General features: G+C 40.0%; 2 pseudogenes; both read left to right on the forward strand.

The window, feature by feature from the left end:
* The window catches only part of LOC109062242, a 995,865-nt pseudogene that overhangs the window by 129,057 nt on the left and 841,769 nt on the right, over positions 1–25,039 (forward strand).
* LOC122141483 lies at positions 864–2,900 on the forward strand (annotated as a pseudogene).

The following is a 25,039-nucleotide window of genomic DNA, read 5'->3' on the forward strand; positions in this document are numbered from 1 at the left end:
CATGAAAGACAACAAGAATAAAACTGCAGGAAAAATCTTTACATCACTCAAATAAATTTGAATAACAGACTTGAGGGGTAACATTTTGGTAGTAATAATTTTGACCTATCATACCATACTATATCTGATAAATATGCTTTATAAAATAGAAAGAAGAGGGGCTCACACATCACATGAGCCACTTTATTTAACATTCATAGTCAGTTATTATGAAATTAAGAGTGGCAACATTTCTAGCTATGATTTTTTGACTTGTCAGATTCAGTGACCCTAACCAACTCATGCATTTTTAAGGAGCAAACTGTGGGATCTTGGGTAATTAAAGTAAACAGTAATAAGAATAAATACCTACATTTATCAGATAATCAGAATATGTTATACATAACAAGTGCTAAACATCTCATAAGGAAACCATGCTTAGTAGTAGGCTAACATATTAGCAGACAGCAGCAGCATTAATGTTTCATTTCTTATAAGCATTTAGATGCTTGTGACAATATCTAGTTTGTCCAATGGACGTTTTCTATAGTATTAAGACATTTAGCCCTGGTAACAGTTTTCACTAGGTCACCAATTTCGGCACAACACCCGCACACACTGTTTAGGTCTGCACAGCACTGCATGAAGTCGGACACACCTATTGCACCACAATATGATCGCTGTACCACCTGACCATTGCAGATTCATTTCGCAGTTGATAGTGTCACCATAGGAACACACAGTCCTCTTGTAATTAGGCTAACTTAATAATTATGAAAATGGTTTGAATGCAGCATTCAGCTCATCCAACCCCAATCAAACACACCTGAACAAACTAATCAAGGCCTTCCATGCAGATTACTAGAAAGCTAGAGACAGGTGAGTTTGATCAGGGTTGGAGTTGACCTGATCTCCTTGGATCTTTAAAACCCCATTTTACAGAGGTTGATGTTACAGCAACACATTTTAGTTTGGTTTGCTTCGTTGTCCGCTGAACTTCCAATACACCAGTTCAGTACATTTTCCAGCAGAAATCATTGTGAGATCGTAGGTCAGGAGGATGACAGCTCGAGTGCATTGTTTCTTTATTGCTGTTGCATTGTGTCTGTTCGGATACTTGAGCATAACAGACGCTACTCTAGGTAAGAATGTTTGTTGACATCATTACACAGCCTGAAGAAATGCAGAAATAAGTGGTTCTCATTCTTTGAATGTAGGATTTGGAGTAGGTAGTAGGTTTTAAAGTGCTTTAAATTTTAAAGATAAATATGTAACTTATTAAGGTTCGAGATGCCTTGGGAAGCTGACGGGCCTGCTGTCCCATCGAGGATGTTCTTCTGATAGAGACCGCTCTAGAGGAGGTAAATGTTCTCAATTTCACTGTGAGCCTGTTTCCAGTGAGTTTCAGTTTATAATGGATGCTAGTGGTCCTCCAAAAGTGTGTGAATACATAATCTAATATTTTTGGTCAGTAGTTGATGAAGTAATACATTTTGTCCTTTTTGTTATTCTTGTCTAAAGTAGGTTTGAATTCATCCCTTAAGATAAGTTTTAAACTCAGAATGGCTTTACAGAATAAATGGCAATAATACCTGGACTATAATTCACTCTGTCGGTAAAACTTGCTATTCATGCATTACGTGTTTTTTGTGCTGTATATTGATGTGGCATATAGACCATATGCACAAACTAAAGTTGACTATTTGTGTCCATGCAGTGAAGACTGGTCAATATCCTGACCCGAAGAACATTCCACTGTGTGCTAAAAGCTGTGTCGACGATGGCCAGTGTCCTGCCACACAGAAGTGTTGCCCTACCACTCGTGGCCGTGCATGCAGTGAACCAAGCGGCCAGGGCCAGGGTCAAGGCATGGGCCAGGGTCAAGGCCAGGGTCAGGGCATGGGCCAGGGTCAAGGCCAGGGTCAGGGCATGGGCCAGGGTCAAGGCCAGGGTCAGGGCATGGGTCAAGGCATGGGTCAAGGCATGGGCCAGGGCCAGGGTCAAGGCCAGGGCATGGGCCAGGGTCAGGGTCAGGGCATGGGCCAGGGTCAAGGCCAGGGTCAGGGCATGGGCCAGGGTCAGGGCATGGGCCAGGGTCAGGGCATGGGTCAGGGCCAGGGTCAGGGCATGGGCCAGGGTCAAGGCATGGGGCCAGGGTCAGGGCCAGGGCATGGGCCAGGGCCAGGGCATGGGCCAGGGCCAGGGTCAGGGCATGGGCCAGGGTCAAGGGCCAGGGTCAGGGTCAAGGCATGGGCCAGGGCCAGGGCCAGGGCATGGGTCAGGGCATGGGCCAGGGCCAGGGTCAAGGCATGGGCATGGGTCAGGGCATGGGCCAGGGTCAAGGCATGGGTCAGGGCATGGGCCAGGCCAGGGGGTCAAGGCATGGGTCCAGGGCATGGGCCAGGGTCAAGGGTCATGGGTCAGGGCATGGGTCAAGGGCATGGGTCAAGGCATGGGGCCAGGGGCAAGGCATGGGTCAGGGGCATGGGCCAGGGTCAGGGTCAGGGTCATGGGCATGGGCCAGGGTCAGGGCCAGGGTCAAGGCATGGGTCAGGGCATGGGTCAGGGCATGGGCCAGGGTCAAGGCATAGGTCAAGGCATGGGCCAGGGCCAGGGTCAGGCATGCGCCTGGGTCAAGGCATGGGCATGGGCCAGGGTCAGGGCATGGGCCAGGGTCAAGGCATGGGTCAGGGCATGGGTCAGGGCCAGGGTCAAGGCCAGGGCCGTGGACCGGGCAAATGTTGATGTGGTCAGGGAAATTGTTTTCTTTGAAATTATAGGAATTTTGAATAACACCTACTGGATCTTTTCAATTAGGTGCTTTATTCATATGGCACTTGTACCCTTTTTGCTATGACAGTTTAGAAAGATTTTCTGTCTCTCTCTCCCTCCTTCTCTGAAATAAAGAAAATTGCTTGATTTGAAGAGGTGTGTGGGGTTTTTTTTTTTTTTTTTTTTTTTTTTTACACAAAATACCACTTTGTCATGAGGACTCAAATGGCACCAGCTGTTTTGTACACCTTCTGCAAACTTTTTGTATTTTTGTTTTCTCATGGAGGTTCTTCAGCTGGTCAAGAGTGACACATGCATCTGCCTCATGGGCTGCAATCAGTGTTTATTTCTTTCTCTTCTTTTTTTTTTTTTTTTTTTTTTTTTTTTTTTTTTTTTTCTCTCTCCTGTTAAGTATGATTTCCAGTTGCACAGTTCTGTATCTGTGTTTAAAATTTGAGTACTTTTTACAACTGTGTAACATGCACCGCCTGCCTTCATAGATTTGATTGGCCATCTGTCATTTTGACCTTGACCAGTGCTGTTAGACTGCTGATCAGCTCAGATGAGAGTCCGTTATCTTTGTGTCACCAGAGTTCAGTTAGTGTTATTAGCCAGTTATTTCACTATTACAAGCCTATGAATGCTGAGGTCAGGATCTCGTAGATCTCACGCTGGAAACAGCAGTGTGCTCAACTTAATGTGGAGCTCCACAGACTGATCTGCGGGAGTTGCAGCTTGCAGTCAGTGGTGGAATTAAAAGTGTCTGCAGGCATCTACTAGTGTTAACTTCTACTAGTGTTAATATCTTTATATTTTTAAATAAGTGTTTTCTTTATAACTGGGGGAAACATATGAATGATAAACCAATATTGTCACATTAAAAATCACTGTCAAATTCGGTAATATTTAAAAGCTTTGAAGTGCTGGGAAAAGTTGTGTGAAGCATTTAAAATCACTCAAACATTAGACCATTTCTGCCACAAGTTTGTTCCTGTAGTTTTACTGTTCAGTCCATGGTGAATGGTGGTAATTTGTTTATTGAACAATGTTTTTCCTGGTTTCCACATCAGTGGCGTTTGTTCTGATATCAGCTTTAAAAGAATTCTGCACTGAACTTGAATGTTTTTCAGAAAGATGTAATTGATTCTGTGGTGAATTTGACTGCTTCCTTCAATGTATCTCCCAATGCTGTGTACAGTGTTGCGTGATCGAGATCAACCCATGGCTCCGGCTCGAGCAGATAAACGGTTTGTGCTGTGTAGCACATATGAGTAGCGCAGATTCTTTCTGCTTTCGGTTCGTTTATCCAATGTAGCTCTTGTAAATCGGTCATGATGAGAACGCAAGGCTGTTTGTTCCGTTTTTGGAACTGAGAAACAACCTTTCTTTGACTGAGGCCCCGTTTACACTAGTGTGTTTTCGTTTTAAAACGCATAACTTTTGCTACGGTTACGCCCAAGGATGTAGGACTGAGTTTAATGTTGTGGGGGGGGGCATATCGGAAACCTGACAGATCCGTTAACGGTTTGAACAGAAATATGTAATAAATTAACTACACTGTCAGTCATTCTATTTCGATCAAATAAGGCTTTGGCATCAGTCAATTTTTTTTTTTTTAATCGCACAGATTAAATTTAAGGAGCATTTGTGACCAAAATGGTCAACGTTTCGAGCCTTGTACAATCATCTTAAATACTGTTGTGTCAAATCGCTTTTGTCCATTACGTTACTGGAAAGTCCGCCATATTCACCAGCCAATGTTGGCTAGTAACATTAATAGTAACAACGTTTACCTAGCAAGAGTAAACTCGTTAGATGTCGAATCACAACATCAGCTTAACATCAATAAGTCTAACGTTAGAAAATATAATTATCGTCCAGGACAAAATTATTACCAACTCACATTTCCTTTCTTTCTTTTCTTCCCCATGGTAAAGAAATTACTTAATCTTAGACTTAGTCTTTTCATCTTAACATCTGTCGCCACTCGCCAGCTGCAAAACTCCCACTTCCCAAACAGCCTGAGCTGTTGAGGGGGCGAAACAATGACAATAAGCTGTGTTGCGCTTTCAAAATAAAAGCATGCGAGTTAAAAATTTCAAAATCAAATATTTTTCTCCTCCGCAGAATAATTTTTTGGGGAACAAATGCGACATGTCCCCCCAGTTTCTACGCCCTTGGTTTCGCCTATCGTTTACACTACTCCGGCATTTTCGACCCTTGAAAACTGAGACTTTTGAAAACGCTGCAGACCCCATTTTAATTTGAAAACTCTGGGGTTGCGTTTCAGTGTAAACAGACCAAAACTTTTGAAAATGATGGTGTAGCTGCCCACATTCACGCTGCGTATCCTTGACAACTGTGTAAACAATAAAATCATTAATTCTAAAATGCCGTTTTAAAATGAAAACGCACCACCATTTGATCGCTCCAAGCACGTAGACGTGTCCGTGAGCTAAATAATAGGAAATCTACCTATTCATATCTATGGCTGTGCCTGCATGAATGGCCACGTGACATGCGTGATAGGATGTTTAGTGTAGACGCATAAAATCTCAAAAAAACGACTTAAAATGAAAACTCAAAACCCAAAGTTTTAATTCTAAAATGCCGTTTTAAAATGAAAACGCACTAGTGTAGGCAGGGCCTGAATGCGCATTAAAATGACGTCATGGGACGCGTCTAAGCCCAAAATCTGCGGAAGATCTGCGGCAATTATGAAAATTTGCAAACTTTTGTGAAAATTGCGGAGTTTGCTTGATTTTGCCATAAATTCAGCGATCACAGAATTGCAAAATCCTGGAGGGACTGAATGTCAAAGAAACCTGGGTTTCCATACCACCTCAGCAGTGCCACAAACTGATCACCTTCATGCCACGCCGAATTGAGGCAGTAATTAAAGCAAAAGGAGCCCCTACCAAGTATTGAGTACATGTACAGTAAATGAACATACTTTCCAGAAGGCCAACAATTCACTAAAAATTATTATTATTTTTTTTTTTTGGTCTTATGAAGTATTCTAATGTTGAAAAAGTGAATTGGTGGGGTTTTGTTAAATGTGAGCCAAAATCATCACAATTAAAATAACCAAAGACTTAAATTACTTCAGTCTGTGTGCACTGAATTAATTTAATACACAAGTTTCACAATTTGATTTGAATTACTGAAATAAATGAACTTTTCCATGACATTCTAATTTATTGAGATGCACCTGTATATAATCTTCATATATTTGTTCTATATATTTTATTGTGAGGTATAATATTTGAATACAGTATTTTTGAATGTTTTTATGTTTTGTCTTTAAAGTGCATTAACCCACATAAAACACTAAAAAGGAGGGGAACTTTCATTTGATCCAGTAAATGCTATTCAAACAGAACTGATTCTCTCATAACGAGTCAAATGTGAGTTTTTTCAGCAATAATTATTTTTAATATTCAATCATGATGTGAGTGTCCATTGTGTCTACATCAGAAGTGCTGTAATGCACTAAACTTTTACTTTTATTTTTGGAATAGTCTTGATTATGACACTAGATGGTGCACTAGACTACAGCATGCATAATGTTTTATAGGCCCTATTCATTAAATACCAGAAAGCTTATAATAAGTATAATAACATGTTGTGTGATGCTCTTTACAAAAATGTACACAGTTGCTAAGCAGCAACAGTTATAATAGACCTAGTGATTGCTATTACATTAAAACTAGTATGCTATAAAGTCACGTCAAGTCACCTTTATTTATATAGCGCTTTTAACAATACAGGTTGTGTCAAAGCAACTGAACAACATTAATTAGGAAAATAGTGTGCCAATAATGCAAAATGACAACAGTAAACACTAATTTTCCAGTTAAAGGCAGTTCATCATTGAATTCAGTGATGTCATCATCCAGCTCAGTTCAGTTTAAATAGTATCTCTGCAATCAAGTCAACGATATCGCTGGAAATGAAGTGTCCCCAACTAAGCAAGCAGAGGCGACAGCGGCAAGGAGCCAAAACTCCATCGGTGACAGAATGGAGAAAAAACCTTGGGAAAAACCAGGCTCAGTCGGGGGGCCAGTTCTCCTCTGAGCAGACGAAACCAGCAGTTAAATTCCTGGCTGCAGCAAAGTCACATTGTGCAGAGGACTTAACTGGTTCCTGTGGTCTTGTCCCTGTGGTCGTCTGAGACAAGGTCTTTACAGGGGATATGTAACTGGGGCTCATCTAGTTGTCCTGGTCTCCGCACTCACTCATTCCTTAATAGACCAACTCAAACTTCTCATACAACATCTATACCGTATAAAAACTGGATCCGGGTGACTGCAGTGACCATCTGATCTGGATACAGACTGGATCGGGTGGCTACGGTGACTTATTTTACAAATGCTAGAAATGTGGCTTTCTAAGGAAAGATTGCTATCAAATAGCACACCTAGGTTCCTAACTGATGATGAAGAATTGACAGAGCAGCCATCAAGTCTTAGACAGTGTTCTAGGTTATTACCGTATTTCTAGGTTATTACTGCACTTAACCAACTAATACTAGTACTCACCTATACCTTTTCTTTTCTATCATAGACCTAAAAAAAAAAAAAAAACCCATCTACGTGTTCTGTACTAGACTAACTGAGACTTGTCATAGCACTTGTATACCGTTGTTGTTCTCTTGTTGATCTGATTGTTTCTATTGTTCTCATTTGTAAGTCGCTTTGGATAAAAGCGTCTGCTAAATGAGTAAATGTAAATGTACATTTTCCGCACTATAAGGCGCACCTAAGAGCCTTAATTTTTTATCAAAAATCGGCCGTGCGCCTTATAATCTGGTGTACCTTATGTGTGCACTGAGTTCCAAAATCTGTAAAAATCTTTGGTAAGCACTCCGCTTGATTGACTGTCGGACCATTTCCCGCTGACACAGCACGGTATCGATACGCACCACGGGGCATGAGAAGTCGGCTTTCACTGTTGTTCTTGGTTGCCACAGTAATGGACAGAAACTACCACATATGGTCATTTTTAAGAGGAAGACGCTGCCAAAAGAAAAGTTTCCAGCCGGAGTCATCGTTAAGGCCAATCAAAAGGGCTGGATGGTCGAGGAGAAAATGAGAGAGTGGCTGAGAGAGCTGTATGTAAAGAGACCGGATGGTTTTTTCCACGCATCACCGTCCCTGTTGATCTACGACTCCATGCGCGCCCATCTCAGCGCTACTGTGAAAAACCAAGTGAAACAAATGAATTCGGAGCTTGCCATCATTCCGGGAGGATTAACAAAAGAACTCCAACCACTGGATATTGGTGTAAACAGGGCATTCAAAGTAAAGTTGCGAGCGGCGTGGGAGCGATGGATGACAAACGGCGAACACACCTTTACTAAGACTGGGAGGCAGCTCCCGGCGAGTTATGCCACCATATGTGAATGGATTGTCGATGCCTGGGCTAAGGTATCTGCTTTAACTGTTGTCCGAGCTTTCGCAAAAACTGCCGTCATTGCTGAACAGCCACCTGGCAACGAGACTGACTCCGACAATGATGAGAGGGAACCCGGCATGTTTGATGGTGAAATTGCCCAGCTGTTCAATTCAGACACAGAAGATGAGGACTTTGATGGATTTGTGGGAGAAGATTGATTAAAAAATAATGTGAGTATAATAAAAAATATTTGCTTCCGTTACCTTTTTTTTTTGTAGACCGTATGTTTTAGCATGCGCCTTATAATACGGTGCGCCTTATGTATGGGTTAAGTACAATCTGGTGTACCTTATGTGTGCACTGAGTTCCAAAATCTGTAAAAATCTTTGGTAAGCACTCCGCTTGATTGACTGTCGGACCATTTCCCGCTGACACAGCACGGTATCGATAGTAGCATCGATAAATAGTAGCATAAAGTTGTTTTGCTTCCGTTACCTTTTTTTTTTGTAGACCGTATGTTTTAGCATGCACCTTATAATACGGTGCGCCTTATGTATGGGTTAAGTACAGAAAAAGACCCCGTAATTGAGACTGCACCTTATAATCCGGTGCGCCTTATGGTGCGGAAAATATGGTACATGCAGAGTTTTTAGGTCCTATAAATAACACCTTTGTTTTTTTCAGAATTAACAGTAAGAAATCCAAGTCATCGTCGTCCAGTTTTTTAATATCAACTATGCATTCCGCTAGTTTTTCAAATTGGTATGTTTCGCCGGGCCACAAAGAAATATAGAGCTGAGTATCATCAGCATAACAGTGAAAGCTAACACCATGTTTCCTGATGATATCTCAGAAGGGTAACATGTAAAGCGTGAAGAGTAATTGCCCTAGTACTGAGCCTTGAGGTACTCCATACTGCACTTGTGATCGATATGATACCTCTTGATCATTGCTACAAATTGATGGTGGTCATATAAGTATGATTCGAACCATGCTAATGCACTTTCACTAATGCCAACAAAGTTTTCTAGTCCATGCAAAAGAATGTTGTGGTCAGTAGTGTTGTGGTCAACGCAGAGCTAAGATCCAATAGCACTAAGAGAGATATATATCCACGATCAGATGATAAGAGCAGGTCATTTGTAACTCTAATCAGAGCAGTCTCAGTACTATGATAAGTTCTAAATCCTGACTGGAAATCCTCATAGATACCATTTTTCTCTAAGAAGGAATATCATTGTGAGGATACTACCTTTTCTAGTATTTTGGATAGAAAAGGGAGATTCGAGATTGGTCTGTAATTAACTAGTTCTTTGGGGTCAAGTTGTGTTTTTTTTTTTTTTTTTTTTTTTTTTGATGAGAGGCTTAATAACAGCCAGTTTGAAGGTTTTGGGGACATATCCTAATGACAATGATGAATTAATAATAGTCCAACAAAAACCATGCAATTCAAAGAGAAATCAAACCAGGAAACCATAACTGCTGAAAATTAGTGTTTATTTTCAATCAACATAAACATGACCTAAATAGAAAAACATTTACAATTATTAATTTTTTATACAAATAAAATGTAAGAAAATAAAATGTAAAAACATTTGATACAAAGCTTGGTTTTAGAAATCACACTTAGTTGTTTAAACCATGAAAGATTATGAACGAAACCAAGAAACCATGAAACCATTAAACTAAAAAAAACTTATGAACGGTAGTGTATGTTAAAGTGTGGCCAAAAATGGGCCAAAGTGGAATGTATATGTGTGTGTGTGCCTGACTTCATGGGTCGCTGGTGGTGGACGACTGTGCTTCTCCTCCCCCTACCCCCCTCTCGATCGCCAGCCAAATCAAGTACACCCGGCTGCAGCCTGCAGATCGAAGCGGGGCTGCACCTGGGGTGGGCCCAGCCGTGCAGCCCAGCCCCATACCTACTCTGATTGGTTTGATCGTCTTTCATAGACATACATGATAAGAAATGTGTGTGTAGTTGGTGTAGGACAGAGGATGTTGATTAAAAAGCTAAAAATGCTGTGCAGTTTTACAAAGCCTTTACTATAATGCAGTTGTTTATTGTTAACTTGATGCACTATAATTGAATCAAGAGATGTTTACTGCAAGTTTAATCTGGACCAGTCAAATTCACAAATTAATCATTGGGACATTCAAAAGCATTTAACATGAAACTTATGCATTAAAACCGTGATTTAAAAAGACCAAATTCAGTAAACAAATGATTAATAAAGCATTATATTCACAGAGAAGCAGATATGAGCCCAGAATACGAACGCAACACGATTAATTAGGCGTTAAGCATTTTCCTCCCATAACCTGCTTGTCTGTAAACAGAAATGCTTTATTAAAAATGTTTACTGAGTTAGGTCAGCTTTTTAAAACACGTTTTAATGCATTACGCCACATTAAGCATTTTCATTTTAGTCTAATGGTTTTCTATGGGAGGAAAACACTTAACGCGTGATTTAGTCTTTTAAAAACACCGTTTTAATGCATTAAGCCACGTTAAACTTACAAACCTAATTCCAAAAAAGTTGGGACACTGTACAAATTGTGAGTAAAAAAGGAATGGAATAATTTTACAAATCTAAACTTATTTTTATTCACAATACAATATAGATAACATATCAAAAGTTGAAAGTGAGACATTTTGAAATGTCATGCCAAATATTGGCTCATTTTGGAATTCATGAAAGTTACACATTTCAAAAAAGTTGGGACAGGTAGCAATCAGAGGCCGGAAAAGTTAAATGTACATATAAGGAACAGCTGGAGGACCAATTTGCAACTTATTAGGTCAATTGGAAACATGATTAGGTATAAAAAGAGCCTCTCAGAGTGGCAGTGTCTCTCAGAAGTCAAGATGGGCAAAGGATCACCTATTCCCCCAGAAAGGAGGTGAAAAATAGTGGAGCAATATCAGAAAGGAGTTTCTCAGAGAAAATTGCAAAGAGCTTGAAGTTATCATCATCTACAGTGCATAATATCATCCAAAGATTCAGAGAATCTGCAACAATCTCTGTGTGTAAGGGTCAAGGCCGGAAACCATTCTGGATGCCCGTGATCTTCGGCCCTTAGACGGCACTGCATCACATACAGGAATGCTACTGTAATGGAAATCACAACATGGGCTCAGGAATACTTCCAGAAAACATTGTCGGTGAACACAATCCACCGTGCCATTTGCCGTTGCTGGCTAAAAACTCTATAGGTCAAAAAAGAAGCCATATCTAAACATGATCCAGAAGCCCAGGCATTTTCTCTGGGCCAAGGCTCATTTAAAATGGACTGTGGCAAAGTGGAAAACTGTTCTGTGGTCAGACAAATCAAAATTTGAAGTTCTTTTTGGAAAATTGGGACGCCATGTCATCCAGACTAAAGAGGACAAGTCAAGTCAAGTCATCTTTATTTATATAGCGCTTTAAACAAAAAAGATTGTGTCAAAGCAACTGAACAACAATAATTAGGAAAACAGTGTCAATAATGCAAAATGACAGTTTAAAGGCAGTTCATCATTGAATTCGGTGATGTCATCATGCAGCTCAGTTCAGTTTAAATAGTATCTGTGCATTAATTTGCAATCAAGTCAAGGATATCGCTGTAAATGAAGTGTCCCCAACTAAGCAAGCCAGATGCAACAGCGGCAAGGAACCAAAACTCCATCAGTGACAGAATGGAGAAAAAAACCCTGGGGGAAACCAGGCTCAGTTGGGAGGCCAGTTCTCTCCTCTGGCCAGACGAAACCAGCAGTACAATTCCAGGCTGCAGCAAAGTCAGATCGTGCAGAAGAATCATCTGATTCCTGTGGTCTTGTCCGGTGGTCGTCTGAGACAAGGTCTTTTACAGGGGATCTGTATCTGGGGCTCTCGTTGTCCTGGTCTCCGCTGTCTTTCAGGGCTGTAGAGGTCCTTTCTAGATGCTGATCCACCATCTGGGCTTTGATACATACTGGATCCGGGTGACTGCAGTGACCCTCTGACTTGGATACAGACTGGATCTGTTGGCTACGGTGACCTCGGAATAAGAGAGAAACAGACTAATATTAGCGTAGATGCCAGTCTTCTAACGATGTAGCAAGTACATCAGGTGTTATGGAAGTGTTCCCGGTGTCTGGTTTAAAACTTAATTTATGGCAGCCTAAAAAATCCTTAATGGATTTGGATATTAGACGTGTATTAGTATGTTATGTGTAAACCCAGGTTAAAGAGATTGTGTCTTTAATCTAGATTTAAACTGCAAGAGTGTGTCTGCCTCCCGAACAATGTTAGGTAGGTATATTCCAGAGTTTGGGCGCTAAATAGGAGAAAGATCTGCCGCCCGCAGTGACTTTTGATATTCTAGTATTATCAAATTGCCAGAGTTTTGAGAACGCAAAATGTACGAGGTGGCTCAACCATCCAGCACTTTATAAGTAATAAGCAAGATCTTAAAGCCTTATACGATGTTTTTGATCAAAAATCGGTGCCCGTTGACAGGACAGGGCTAATCTGGTGTACCTTATGTGTTTGCACTGAGTTCCAAAATCTGTAAAAATCTTTGTTTGTAAGCCACGGCACGCTTGATTGACTGTCGGACCATGTTCCCGCATGACACCAGCACGGTATCGAATACGCACCACGGGGCATTTTTGGAGAGTCGGCTTTAATTGTTGTTCTTGGTTGCCACAGTAATGGACAGAAACTACCACATATGGTCATTTTAAGAGGAAGGACCCTGCCAAAAGAAAAGTTTCCAGCCGAGTCTCATTAAGGCCCCATCAAAAGGGCTGGATGGACGAGAGAAAATGAGAGAGGGCTGAGAGAGGGGTATGTAAAAAGACCCGGGATGGTTTTTTTCCAGAACATCACCGTCCCGCCTTTGATCTGCGACTCCATGCGCCGCCCATCTCACTGCTACTACTGTGAAAAACCAAGTGAGAGCAAATGATTCGGAGCTTGCCATCATATCCCGGGAGGATTAACAAAAGAACTCCAACCGCTGATATGGTTGAAAACAGGGCGTTCAAAGTAAAGTTGCGAGCGGCGGGGAGCGATGCGATGACAAACGGCGAACACACCTTTACTAAGACTGGAGGCAGCTCCCGGCGAGTTATGCCACCATATGTGAATGGATTGTCGATGCCTGGGCTAAGGTATCTGCTTTAACTGTTGTCCGAGCTTTCGCAAAAACTGCCGTCATTGCTGAACAGCCACCTGGCAACGAGACTGACTCCGACAATGATGAGAGGGAACCCGGCATGTTTGATGGTGAAATTGCCCAGCTGTTCAATTCAGAACACAGAAGATGAGGACTTTGATGGATTTTTGTGGGAGAAGATTGATTAAAAATAATGTGAGTGTATTGTTAAATAGTAGCATAAAGTTGTTTTGCTTGCCGTACCTTTTTTTTTTTGTAGACGCGTTATGTTTTAGCATGCGCCTTATAATCACGTGCGCCTTATAATCTGGTACCTTATGTGGGCACTGAGTTCCAAAATCTGTAAAAAATCTTTGGTAAGCCACTCCGCGTGATTGACTGTCGGACCATTTCCCGCTGACACAGCACGGGACTCGACGATAGTAGCATCGATAAATAGTAGCATAAAGTTGTTTTGCTTCCGTTACCTTTTTTTTTTGTAGACCGTATGTTTTCGCATGCACCTTATATACGGTGCGCCTTTATGCTATGGGTTAGTACAGAAAAGACCCCGTAATTGAGACTGCACTTATATCCGGTGCGCCTTATGGTGCGGAAAATATGGTACATGCAGAGTTTTTAGGTCCCCATAAATAAACACCTTTGTTTTTTTTTCAGAGTTAGCAGTAAGAAAATCCAAGGTCAATATCGTCGTCCAGTTTTTATATCAAACTATGCGTCCGCTAGTTTTCAAATTGGTATTTTCGCCGGGCCACAAAGAAATATAGAGCTGAGTATCATCAGCATAACAGTGAAAGCTACACCATGTTTCCCTGATGATATCTCAGAAGGGTAACATGTTAAAGCGTGAAGAGTAATTACTACCCTAGTACTGAGCCTTGAGGTACTCCCCCTATACTGCACTTGTGATCGATATGATGTACCTCTTGATCATTGCTACAAATTGATGGTTGGTCATATAAGTATGATTCGAACCCATGCTAATGCACTTTCACTAATGCCAACAAAGTTTTCTAGTCCATGCAAAAGAATGTTGTTGTCAGTAGTGTTGTGGTCAACGCAGAGCTAAGATCCAATAGCACTAAGAGAGATATATACCACGATCAGATGATAAGAGCAGGTCATTTGTAACTCTAATCAGAGCAGTCTCAGTACGATGATAAGTTCTAAGTTCTAAATCCTGACTGGAAATCCTCATAGATACCATTTTTCTCTAAGAAGGAATATCATTGTGAGGATACTACCTTTTCTAGTATTTTGGATAGAAAAGGGAGATTCGAGATTGGTCTGTAATTAACTAGTTCTTTGGGGTCAAGTTGAAATAGAAAAAAAAAACATTTACAATTATTAATTTTTTATACAAAATAAAATGTAGAAAATAAAATGTAAAAAAATTTGATACAAAGCTGGGTTTTAGAAATCACACTTAGTTGTTTAAACCATGAAAGATTATGAACGAAACCAAGAAACCATGAAACCATTAAACTAAAAAAAAACTTATGAACGGTAGTGTATGATAAAGTGTGGCCCAAAAATGGGCCAAAGTGGAATGTATATGTGTGTGTGTGCCCTGACTTCATGGGTCGCTGGTGGTGGACGACTGTTTGGGGTTCTCCTCCCCCTACCCCTCCTCTCGATCGCCAGCCAAATCAAGTACACCCGGCTGCAGCCTGCAGATCGAAGCGGGGCTGCACCTGGGGTGGGGTTGCACGTGCAGCCCAGCCCCATACCTACTCTGATTGGTTTGATCGTCTTTCATAGACATACATGATAAGAAATGTGTGTGAGAGTTGGTGTAGGACAGAGGATGTTGATTAAAAAAGCTAAAAATGCTGTTGCAGTTTTACAAAGCCTTTACTATAATGCAGTTGTTTATTGTTAACTTGATGCACTATAATTGAATCAAGAGATGTTTTACTGCAAGTTTAATCTGGACCAGTCAAATTCACAATTAATCATTGGGACATTCCAAAAGCATTTAACATGAAACTTATGCATTAAAACCGTGATTTAAAAAGACCAAATTCAGTAAACCAATGATTAATAAAGCATTTATTTCACAGAGAAGCAGATATGAGCCCAGAATATGAACGCAACACGATTAATAGGCGTTAAGCATTTTTCCTCCCATAACCTGCTTGTCTGTAAATAGAATGCTTTATTAAAAATGTTTACTGAGTTAGGTCAGCTTTTTAAAACACGTTTTAATGCATTACGCCACATTAAGCATTTTCATTTTAGTCTAATGGTTTTCTATGGGAGGAAAACACTTAAACGCGTGATTTAGTCTTTTAAAAACACTGTTTTAATGCATTAAGCCCGACTTTAACTTACAAACCTAATTCCAAAAAAGTTGGGACACTGTACAAATTGTGAGTAAAAAAGGAATGGAATATTTACAAATCTCATAAACTTATATTTTATTCACAATAGAATATAGATAACATCTCAAAGTTGAAAGTGAGACATTTTGAAATGTCATGCCAATCATTGGCTTCATTTTGGAATTCATGAAAGTTTACACATTCCAAAAAAGTTGGGACAGGTAGCAATCAGAGGCCGGAAAAGTTAAATGTACATATAGGAACAGCTGGAGGACCAATTTGCAACTTATTAGTCAATTGGCAACATGATTAGGTATAAAAAGAGCCTCTCAGAGTGGCAGTGTCTCTCAGAAGTCAAGATGGGCAAAGGATCACCTATTCCCCCAACACTGAGGTGAAAAATAGTGGAGCAATATCAGAAAGGAATTTCTCAGACGAAAAATTGCAAAGAGCTTGAAGTTATCATCATCTACAGTGCATAATATCATCCAAAGATTCAGAGAATCTGCAACAATCTCTGTGTGTAAGGGTCAAGGCCGGAAAACCATACTGGATGCCCGTGATCTTCGGGCCCTTAGATGGCACTGCATCACATACAGGAATGCTACTGTAATGGAAATCACAACATGGGCTCAGGAATACTTCCAGAAAACATTGTCGGGGAACACAATCCACCGTGCCATTTGCCGTTGCTGGCTAAAAACTCTATAGGTCAAAAAGAAGCCATATCTAAATATGATCCAGAAGCCCAGGCGTGTTCTGTGGTCAGACAAAATCAAAATTTGAAGTTATTTTACAATAATTATTAAAACAAAGCAAATAAACAAAAATAAACAAGTCAAGTCAAGTCATCTTTATTTATATAGCGCTTTAAACAAAAAAGATTACGTCAAAGCAACTGAACAACAATAATTAGGAAAACAGTGTCAATAATGCAAAATGACAGTTAAAGCAGTTCATCATTTAATTCGGTGATGTCATCATGCAGCTCAGTTCAGTTTTAAATAGTATCTGTGCATTAATTTGCAATCAAGTCAAGGATATCGCTGTAAATGAAGTGTCCCCAACTAAGCAAGCCAGAGGCGACAGCGGCAAGGAACCAAAACTCCATCAGTGAGAGAATGGAAAAAAAAAAAACTTGGGAGAAACCAGGCTCAGTTGGGGGGCCAGTTCTCCTCTGACCAGACGAAACCAGCAGTTTTCAATTCCAGGCTGCAGCAAAGTCAGATTGTGCAGAAGAATCATCTGTTTCCTGTGGTCTTGTCCGGTGGTCGTCTGAGACAAGGTCTTTACAGGGGATCTGTCTCTGGGGCTCTAGTTGTCCTGGTCTCCGCTGTCTTTCAGAGCTGTAGAGGTTCTTTCTAGATGCTGATCCACCATCTGGGCTGGATACGTACTGGATCCGGGTGACTGCAGTGACCCTCTGACTTGGATACAGACTGGATCTGGTTGCTACGGTGACCTCGGAATAAGAGAGAAACAGACTAATATGAGCGTAGATGCCATTCTTCTAACGATGTAGCAAGTACATCAGGTGTTATGGGAAGCGTTCCCGGTTCCGGTTTACTTAATTAGTGCAGCCTAAAAATCCTTTAACGGATTTGGATATTAGAAGTGTATTAGTATGTAATGTGTAACCCAGGTTAAAGAGATTGGTCTTTAATCTAGATTTAAACTGCCAGAGTGTGTCTGCCTCCCGAACAATGTTAGGTAGGTTATTCCAGAGTTTGGGCGCTAAATAGGAGAAGGATCTGCCACCCGCAGTTGACTTTGATATTCTAGGTATTATCAAATTCCCAGAGTTTTGAGAACACAGCAGACGTGGAGGACTATAATGTAACAAGAGCTCGTTCAAATACTGAGGTGCTAAACCATCCAGGGCTTTATAAGTAATAAGCAAGATTTTAAAATCTATACGATGTTTGGATAGGGAGCCAGTGCAGTGTTGACAGGACAGGGCTAATATGGTCATACTTCCTGGTTCCAGTAAGAACTCTAGCTGCTGCATTTTGGACTAACTGGAGTTTGTTTACTAAGCGTGCAGAACAACCACCCAATAGAGCATTACAATAGTCTAACCTTAAGGTCATAAACGCATGGATTAACATTTCTGCATTTGACATTGAGAGCATAGGCCGTAATTTAGATATATTTTTGAGATGGAAAAATGCAGTTTTTGCAAATGCTAGAAACGTGGCTTTCTAAGGAAAGGTTGCTATCAAATAGCACACCTAGGTTCCTAACTGATGACGAAGAATTGACAGAGCAGACATCAAGGCTTAGACAGCGTTCTAGGTTATTACATGCAGAGCTTTTAGGCCCTATAATTAAACACCTCTGTTTTTTTCAGAATTTAGAAGTAAGAATTACTTGTCATCCAGTTTTTTATATCGACTATGCATTCCGTTAGTTTTTCAAATTGGTATGTTTCGCCGGGTTGCGAAGAAATATAGAGCTGAGTATCATCAGCATAACAGTGAAAGCAAACACCGTGTTTCCTGATGATATTTCCCAAGGGTAACATGTAAAGCGTGAAGAGTAACGGCCCTAGTACTGAGCCTTGCGGTATTCCATACTGCACTTGTGATCGATATGATACCTCTTCATTCACTGCTACGATTTGATGGCGGTCATATAAGTACGATTTAAACCATGCTAATGCACTTCCATTAATGCCAACAAAGTGTTCTAGTCTATGCAAAAGAATAGTGTGGTCAATAGTGTCGAACGCAGCACTAAGATCCAATAGCGCTAATAGAGAGATACAACCATTGATCAGATGATAAGAGCAGGTCATTTGTAACTCTAAGGAGAGCAGTCTCAGTACTATGATACGGTCTAAATCCTGACTGGAAATCCTCACAGATGTAATTTTTTCTCCAAGAAGGAATATAATTGTGAGGATACTACCTTTTCTAGTATCTTCGAGATCGGTCTATAATTAACTAGTTCTTTGGGGTCAAGTTGTGGTTTTTTGATGAGAGGCTTAATAACAGCCAGTTTGAAGGATTTTGGGACATACCCTAATAACAATGAGGAATTAATAATAGCCAGAAGAGGATCTATGACTTCTGGAAGCACCTCTTTTAGGAGCTTAGATGGAATAGGGTCTAACATACATGTTGTTGGTTTAGATGATTTAACAAGTTTATACAATTCTTCCCTTCCTATAGTAGAGAATGAGTGGAACTGTTCCTCATGGGGATCTATAGTGCACTGTCTGATGTGATACTGTAGCTGATGGCTGCATGGTTACAATTTTATCTCTAATAGTATCGACTTTAGAAGTAAAGTAGTTCATAAAGTCATTACTGCTGTGATGTTGAGAAATGTCAACACTTGTTGATGCTTTATTTTCCGTTAATTTAGCCACTGTATTGAATAAATACCTGGGGTTACGTTTGTACAGACGAAAAGTAATCAGATTTAGCAGTTTTTAATGCTTTTCTGTAAGATAGGTTACTTTCCCTCCAAGCAATACGAAATACTTCTAGTTTGTGTTTTCCTCCAGCAACTGTATTTAAAAATGCTAGAAAAAGAGAGAGTCCTCATAGTTTCTGTTACATCATCAAGTTGTTTCTGAGGTTTTGGATATGCTAAGGAATTGGGGATACATCAGGATACATCAGGAAGATTACTTACAAAGCAGTCTTTTGTGGTAGAAGTTACAATGGTCTTTTGTGATGATGGTGATGGTACTTGTAACAAGAAGTGGAATTTTACAGTTTTAGCTATATGAAGTTTGCACAAAACTAAATAATGATCTGAGATATCATCACTTGGCTGCATAATTTCAACACCATCAACATCAATTCCATGTGACAGTATTAAATCTAGAGTATGATTTCGACAATGAGTAGGTTCCTGAGACGTGTTGTCTAACCCCAATAGAGTTCAGAATGTCTATACATGCTGATCCCAATACATCTTTTTCATTATCAACATGGATATTAAAATCACCAACAATTAAAACTTTATCTGCAGCCAGCACTAACTCGGATGTAAAATCAGCAACACTCTTTAATAAAGTCTGTATGGTGCCCTGGGGGCCTGTATACAGTAGCCAGTACAAACATCACAGGGGATTTATCATTAACATTTGTTTCTCTGGATAATGTTATATTAAGCACCAATACTTCAAACGAGTTATACTTGAAGCCTGCCCTCTGAGAAATCCTGAAAACATTGTTATAGATTGAAGCAACACCCCCCCTTTACCTTTTGGACGTGGCTCATGTTTATAACAGTAATCTTGTGGTGTAGACTCATTTAAAATAATGTAATCATCAGGTTTTAGCCAGGTTTCTGTCAAACAGAGTGCATCTAGATTATGATCAGTGATCATATTATTTACAAAAAGCGCTTTCGTAGAAAGGGACCTGATATTCAATAAGCCAGGCCTTATCATTTGTTTATCCGTATTGCATCTGTTTTTTTATTTGTTGAACCTCAATTAAATTGTTGCTCTTAAATTGGTTTGGACGTTTTTTGTATTTTCTAGCCCGGGGAACAGACACAGTCTCTATAGTGTGATATCTAGGTGAAAGAGTCTCTATGTGCTGAGAATTAACTGACTTCTGTGACTGGAGGCGGCTAGCAGACGGCCGGTTTAGCCAGTCTGTCTGCTTCCTGACCTGGGCCCCAGTTAGTCAAGTACAAACTCTAAGACTATGTGCCATATTTCTAGAAAGAAGAGCGGCACCACCCCAGGAGGGATGAAGACCATCTCTTTTCAACAGGTCAGGTCTGCCCCAAAAGCTTGTCCAATCGTCTATGAAAACCTATGTTATTCTGCGGGCACCACTTAGACATCCAGCCATTGAGTGATAACAATCTGCTATGCATCTCATCACACGCCCACGGTAAGCAGGGAGGAGACCAGAGCATATTACAGTGTCTGACATCATGCTTGCAAGATTCACACACCTCTTTAATGTTATTTTTAGTGATCTCCGACTGGCGAAGTCGAAAATCATTAGCACCGGCATGAATAACAATCTTACTGTATTTACGTTTAGAATAATCAATAACCGCCAGCAAACGTCATAATGATTAATGAGTTGCCCCCGTAAACATTGGACTATGGTGGCTGGTGTCTCTATTTTCACGTTCCGTACAATAGAATCACCAATAACTAGAGCACTTTCACCAGGTATCTCAGTGGGTGCATCACTGAGTGGGGAGAACCTGTTTAATATTTTGATCGGAACAGAAGAGTGGTGTTTAGACCCACGACTATGCCGCCTCACAGTCACCCAGTTGCCCTGCTGCAAAGGCCCTGTTACCGGAACCAAACAATGTACAGGACTCCCCTGAGCTAGACACATCCAAAGCCGTATCTAGAGCCCTCACATTCTTACTGTCCTCAATTAAAGTTTGGATGCGTGTCTCTAATTCTGAAATCTTCTCTGTCAGCCTAACTATTTCATCACCGACAGAGATAGATAAAACTATACATGTGGCAAGTAGTGCAAATAACAATAGCAGGAGAAGCCATTACTCACCGTGCTTGATGAAAGATTCTTACCACAGTTGTTTGATGAACTTGTGAAAACCGGAGAGAGAGAGTAACGAGAGAGAGGAGAGGAGGAAAGAAAACAGCGATAGGCACAAATGGAAACGCTAATGACAAGCTAACAAGTGCTAACGCGATGCAGGTGCACTGCACTCACGGATTTCGAATAAAAGCGAACGATCAAATTAATCAGATTAGATTGATAGATAATATCAGAAATATAGTGGGAATTAAGTTATATTTTATCACTTTAAACAACAGAGAGTGATAGTAATATAAAGATTCTACCGAAAAACAAAAGCTACATGGAGCTACGATCACAAAACAGCAGCACGGCAAACAGGAAGCAGGAATAACACTGTCCAACAGCGACACCCACAGGTAGGAGGTAATGGACAACCCAAGTTGACAAGGACAACCCAAGTTGTTATCAGCACTCAGTTCAGAAGCCTGCATCTCTGATGGTATTGGGTTGCATGAGTGCGTGTGGCATGGGCAGCTTACACATCTGGAAAGGCACAATCAATGCTGAAAGGTATATCCAAGTTCTAGAACAACATATGCTCCCATCCAAACGTAGTCTCTTTCAGGGAAGACCTTGCATTTTCCAACATGACAATCCCAGACCACATACTGCATCAATTACAACATCATGGCTGCGTAGAAGAAGGATCCGGGTACTGAAATGTCCAGCCTGCAGTCCAGATCTTTCACCCACAGAAAACATTTGGTGCATCATAAAGAGGAAGATGCAACAAAGAAGACCTAAGACAGTTGAGCAACTAGAAGCCTGTATTAGACAAGAATGGGACAACATTCCCATTCCTAAACTTGAGCAACTTGTCTCCTCAGTCCCCAGACGTTTGCAGACTGTTATAAAAAGAAATGGGGATGCCACACAGTGGTAAACATGGCCTTGTCCCAACTTTTTTGAGATGTGTTGATGCCATGAAATTTAAAATCAACTTATTTTTCCCTTAAAATCATACACTTTCTCAGTTTAACGTTTAATATGTCATCTATGTTTTATTCTGAATAAAATACTTGAAATTTGAAACTTCCACATCATTGCTTTCTGTTTTTATTCACAATTTGTACAGTGTCCCAACTTTTTTGGAATCAGGTTTGTAGAATGTCCCGAATCATTCCAGCTGATTGAAAAGAATCGGCTCAATAATGGTCATAAAATGGGTATCGGAGAAGATATTAATTTAATATAAATAGATGATACTTTATAAAGTTTATCTCAATATTTGACTGCAATGGCTGACACAACTGCACTAAAATAAGAGCATGATGATCATGAAATTGCATTCATTACTATAGCAGCAGATTACAGGTATGTCCTTTTAGAATCATCACTGGCCGGTAGAAATAAAAGTTTCTCGATTTCTTCACTTTAAAATAATGAGGAGCAGCATATTTTCCTGAAATAAAGGGGAGGAAAATTGCAATATAGTAAAGAAAATTCAAGTTTCATAAAAATTGAAATGGCACACAGACACATTATTGCAGTGTCATTTATCAACTGCATTACAGATTATTATATGTAACAATATGTCATGTTATATAAATTAAAACAATACTGATACATCCTTTTCATTTCCTTTCTCATACTCTGATGTTATGAAATAATACAATTTTCAAAAATTATTTAATTCATAATTCATTTTTCTATCTAAAGGCCTGATCCTCCCACTGTGGATAATAAACCCAATTAATTTACTAAATGTAGTGAGTTGTTCGTCTGTTAGCCCTAAAATAACCTTAATTTAACAAAACAATCATTTCACAGACATGGAGAGTTACAGACTAATGTTTTTTTTTTCTTCTGTGCATTATAATGAAGGCTTTATAAAACTGCACAGCATTTTTAGATTTTTAATCAACATCCTCTGTCCTACACCAACTACACACACATTTCTTATCATGTATGTCTATGAAAGACGATCAAACCAAAGTAGGTGCAGCCCCGCCTCGATCTGCAGGCTGCAGCCGGGTGCTTCTCAACTTGGTGTGTGTTATAGCAAGCAGGACCTGAGGGTACATGAGCAGTTTTAGCACAGTGCCACCTACTGTTAAAAAAAAATTACAAAAATATATATTTTATGATCTTCCTTTTTTTCACGTTGTTGGTTTAAACAATGCTGATTCAGTTCTTTCTTCCTCTTGTGTCCGGACTTTGTGTAGATTATTTGCATGTTCTGCTGACCTGTTTTTCTACATTTCCTGCAGATGCAGCACATCAAGACTGTAGCTAAAATCAACAGAGACCCAGAGGCAGCAGAAATCACCACTGTGTAAAGGTGCACCCTGATCTGTAATGAGCAAAATGAGCCATTGGAGTGATTTGAATCTGTGACCCGGCCAGATACAATATGAAACAATAGCACTGTATAATTTGATAGATCAGCTAAATCACCAATAAAATTAACACCAGCATACCTGCACGTGTGTGACAGAGTAGAGTGACGTTGAGATGTCCGGTCTGGTTTCTGATGGGATTGTTGAGCACACAGCTGTAGCTGTTTTTATCCTGATATTCCACCTCCAGAGGTAGAGAGAGACTGATGCTGAGATCAGACACACTGATGCTGAACAATAAACTGTTTCCTTTGTACCAGGAGAGAGTCACATGACCCACATTCACCACTGAACACAACAATGAACAATATGATGATGATGATGATGATGATGATGATGATGATGATGATGATGATGATGATGAAGAACAGTCTCTGGTAATGTCAGGAGTGGGCAGAGGAGCTGGAAAACAAGGTAATGAACAGAAATATGAATAAATGTAATAACAACAGTGTTATTTTCAGTTTAGTGTGTTGATGGTCAGTGAGAGCATGTCATCTAAAACTATCAAATGATTAAACATTTCAATATGTAGTTAAAGGAATATTCATACTTCTGTAGACATTAAGCTCAGTGTTTGTGTTTGTGTTAATCAACCTTAAACCACCAACACAGTTGAATAAGCTAAACCCCAAATATTCCTTTAATAAAACAAGAATGTGATCACTTGAACAAATGATCTTTACACACCTTAGACAGAAACATTGAATGTTTTTGATGTCAGTTTAGCTCCACTTATCTTTACTTCATAGTTTCCAGCATGTTGAGTTGTGATGTTTGTGATGGTCAGAGATCCAGTTTGTTTGTCCAGCTTCAGTCTGTCTCTGAATCTCTCATCAGTACCATTAAATTTGTAGAAGATTCCAGCATCTCTGTTGATTTCAGCTATGAGAGTGTTTTCAGCTACAACATTCCACAGTATGTCATCGTCTTCATGTATTTCAGGAAGATCAGTGTGTAGAGTGACAGAATCTCCCTCCATCACTGATATTGTCTCACTAAACACACCTGGAGAACATGTTGTCACAGATTAAGGCTCCAGATGGTTTATAAAGTGTGAAATCAGATGTTGTCTGTAACCTTTAAACATGAACTGAAGAATAGGATCAGAGACGCCAAAGAAAGTTGATATACATGAACAGACAACGTGAACCAGTCATTTGGTCTTTAGTGTGTTTTATCTGCTTGTAGAGTAGTATAAATATGTGCAGTTACAGGACAAGTCAATAAGTCAATTGAAATTTCAATAGTTTCATATATTTATATATTTGTCTCATTAAAACCGGCTCACTGAAAACAGCAGCAGAGGCATTATTACTCTAAAACAGGAAGAAATTTGTTCATAACTTACCAGTCAGATGCCAACTACACAAACAGAACAAACTAAGTGTCTGAAGCATTGTCTTCAGTTGTTCATTGAAAACTGATGTAATAATATGACTATCTGCTGATAAAAATCAATCAGATGTGAATCCACCCTCGACAGAGTTTGGCCCTCCTAGTTCACACACATGCACACAGTGAATGTAATGTCACATGTTATAAA

Source organism: Cyprinus carpio, chromosome B22 (genome assembly GCF_018340385.1).
Source record: "Cyprinus carpio isolate SPL01 chromosome B22, ASM1834038v1, whole genome shotgun sequence".
NCBI classification, from domain to species: Eukaryota; Metazoa; Chordata; class Actinopteri; order Cypriniformes; family Cyprinidae; genus Cyprinus; species Cyprinus carpio.